Below are 3,642 nucleotides of genomic sequence, written 5' to 3'. Positions count from 1 at the left end.
CATGCACTTGATCCGACCTTTAAAATTGCAAGAACTAATGGATGTCAACACATGTTCACTAATGAAAGTTGATTGTGACAAGGCCAATGGACAATTCAAGCGGATACTGAGCTACACTCGCTGCAGTCCTAGGCCCGTGTGTTGGCATTTATATACACGCATACCTCCAGAACGTCAAAATATACCAAGAAATAAGTGATGACTTGACGATCCAATTGTGTTCCATTGAACGCCCAGCTTTTGAACGGCAGTGCGCACTATATAGCGTGTACCAGGTGCGAGATCAGGTGCACAATATCAGTAATATGGCCACCGAAAGAAGCAGTTGAGACGATAACGTGTGAGCAGCTTTCGATAGTAAAGAAATGTACCAAAATTTAACAGCATCGACGGCGGGAATGTGGAAGACGACTTGTACCCGGCTGCAGCGGCTGTCAGTGCTTGGGCGCCCAGTGTGGGGAGAGGTGAGTAACGGCCCGGCAAGTTTGACGTGAATAATACATGATCTATAGCTGTGAAGAAAGAACTGGCGACGATTAGAAGTGTTCACTTCTGAACAGCGTAATGAGACTGCATCTTCAGTAGAACTTTATACATTCTCTGACAGTGTTAGAGGCCATTTCTACTGCTTTGACAACTGGCAGGGCAGACAGGAGATAGCTCAGATGCCAAGAACATGCATCATTGCACATCCAAAGTCAGAGGCTTACAATGTGGTGTGCCAAAGCTGGTTCAAAAGCGGCACCCAGCTAGGTCCTGGATGACAATGAACAGTGGACTTGTGTCAGTATGTTGTTAAGTGTAAAACCTTGATATACTGGTTTATTTTAGAGATTAAGAATTCAGAGGAGGGTGTAGCAAACAAATTGATCAAAGTATCAGTAATGAACCAACTAAAAAAACTTGAGAATGGAGTCCAACGACAATGGATTGGAAATTTCTGATGGCTGAGTATGATGACACTATTCAGTCCATGAAGGGTGACTATTAAAAGAGGGTGGCAAAGGAACTGTACAATTCGAAGATAAGTGGATTTAACCCTACTGAACACCTGGCTTTAATAGCGACTGAATGTCCACTTTTGTCAGAGGTCGTTGATCAAAATTCCCCTCTTTGCACTCAAGTACTTGGGTAAGTGTACGTACCATAATAATTTGTTATAGTTTGAAAATTATGTTTTCTTTTGGTATATAGATACAAAACAAGTTTAAAGCAACTGTTCCAATTGACGACAATATAAAGGACTTCATTTTTATCAACTGGCCTATGTGGAGAACAAAATTGATGTCAACAGTTTAGTGTAAGACCAGGCCATACTTTAAGAAGCATATTGGGACTTCTTGGTGAATGTAGCTAATGATTTTTGTCCACCCAGATGGTAAGTAACAATTAAGAATACTGAATATATCATATATATGTAACAAGGTCTTATTTTTCTCAGATGTTAGTGATTGTGTACTTGGAAGCTGATTTGTCATCTGTTACATCCAAGATGGTTTGCAAGGATAGTGTTTTACTTAAGAATTTTGAGGTATGTTTACCTGTAGTGTACATTCACAAAGTTATGTTTGGTTGACATATAAAACCTCTAATAGTTTCACTGCATGAAGCATTAATTACGTATTAGCATATAAATTCACAACTTTAGATAGGCTGTAGTGCTTCTTGGCATCCAAAATCAATAATAGTCCAGTACTACTGTACGGTGGGAGAAAATTTTGGCTAATTTGGCAAAATGATTTTGATTTGCCAAAAAATGCAATATGACACAACTATTCGCCAATATATTATCCACCAAATTCCTTCTTGAGTAAAATCACTAAAATTTTATATTGTGCGGTATACGGCCAAGACTATAGTTCCTTGAAATATGTACCTATTGTCATGCTTGTTATATATATTTTTATTCTTTTATTTGCAGTGATGTGATGTCAATGTAGACTCTGTGCAGTTTTGAATTGTCAGTCAGAACCATTTCTGGTTATTACCGGACGCGATCCTGAAGATGAGGGTAGCTGAGTCTTCCATCACTAGTTCCATTCCAGCACTATGTGTTTAATCTCAAAGATGAGTAGCTGTTGCAACTGGAGACTGTTATTCCAATCTGGAGAAAATGTGTATAGAACAATAAACTCTTATGAAATTAAGTTTATACATTATGTATAGCAGTTTTCAATGCTTGTACTTTTAATATCACTCTAATAAAATTGTAAGACTACTGAACACTGCTAAAGACCTTATTGAAACACCTAGGGGTGTTATGTATACCACCTTAAAGTTTATTGGAACACCGTTGGTGAGTGTTACTGAAACTCCTTTAAGGGTGTACTGGGACACCCTAAGGGGGAGCCTGACAACAATTGTAGATAAAACACCCCAAGGGGTGTTTAATAAAGAACCTTTTTTTAACAGTGTACAATGCAAGTATAATTTAGGAATTTTAAGTTCAATTAGGGATCATGGACATAAAAAGTAGGGAAATAAGGGAAGTCACCTACTGTACAGATACTAGTAGGGGCGGATCTAGGAGGTGGGCTTTGGGAGCTGAAGCCCCCCCTTCACTTTTAGGCTTTACTTGAGCAATATGCTGAGGATTATATTGAAAGTTTGTCTTGGCATAATTATATGATCACTAATAATACAAATACTCATAAACCCAACTTATAAACATCTTTCCAAGGCATTATTAGTGGATTTATGCTAAAGATTATGCAACAAGGACCCAGATCAGCATTGGAGGTGTACAAGATCGAGATACTCTAATAGAACAGTCACCTAACTACTCTAATAGAACATTCAGTGTAAGCATAAAAGTTGGCTCTGTTATGGAATTTTTCCATATCTGCTTGTGCTTATACATACAATGGAGTGCATTGGTCTGTTTGAAAGGCTTGTTCATCTACTTGGGTAGTTATTACCGGTACTAGTATACTTAATTCAGGTACACAATTTCCATTGAAAATGCTCTCAGATTCAATCTCATATCATTCAAATTTAAAAATTTTCCAGTTTCAACATTATTATTATTCTATCATGCATGCAATTGTGAGAGGGTGCATCATGTGCTTAGTTGTCTGAACTTACCCAAACCTTTCAATTAGCAAATGCTGCAGAGAGCCATATATCTAAAGGCAGTATGTAAAATATCTACATGCAGGCAGAAATATGCATTTTATGTGGAAATGTCTACAAATTGCAATATTTTAGCATCTATTTTTCAAACATTTCCAGGGGGCATGCCCCCAGACCCCCCTAGTTCCAGCATCCCCAAAGAGATTAGTACCTTGAGTTAGCCCCCCCTTTTATAAATCCTAGATCCGCCCCTGACTAGTGGACATAGCGTAGGGAAGCCATCATACCTTGCATCACACATTACTGCAAATCAACATCTTACACTGTCAGTGAGAAGAAATGGGACACAAAGAAGATATGCCAAATGGCACCTGTCGGGCTGAAGCAGCATCTAAAAGTGAAAAATCACATTCATTGCATTCAAGTTAGCAGTTATTGAGTTATGCTTGTCTGAAGGCATTAGGCAGGTAGCAGATAGCTATAATCAGCCGGTTAATAGAAAATTGTGAAGAATAATATTTAAATTCCAAGTAACTAAGAAGAAATTTTAAGACAATTTTGGGCTTGATT

General features: G+C 38.1%; 1 long non-coding RNA gene across 2 annotated transcripts; it reads left to right on the top strand.

The window, feature by feature from the left end:
* The first annotated feature begins 222 nt into the window (after nucleotides 1-222).
* Nucleotides 223-2,215, top strand: LOC136256381 (uncharacterized). Of its 2 annotated transcripts, XR_010701495.1 has the most exons (6): nucleotides 223-464; nucleotides 513-787; nucleotides 832-1,131; nucleotides 1,195-1,378; nucleotides 1,442-1,531; nucleotides 1,922-2,215. It is a non-coding gene; the product is annotated as an uncharacterized lncRNA (long non-coding RNA). The 2 variants fall into 2 exon arrangements; XR_010701494.1 differs by having other exon boundaries at nucleotides 513-1,131.
* The last annotated feature ends 1,427 nt before the right edge of the window (nucleotides 2,216-3,642 follow it).

This window comes from Dysidea avara, chromosome 5 (assembly GCF_963678975.1).
Source record: "Dysidea avara chromosome 5, odDysAvar1.4, whole genome shotgun sequence".
Lineage (NCBI taxonomy): Eukaryota > Metazoa > Porifera > Demospongiae > Dictyoceratida > Dysideidae > Dysidea > Dysidea avara.
This window is presented reverse-complemented; position numbering and strand designations above follow the sequence as displayed.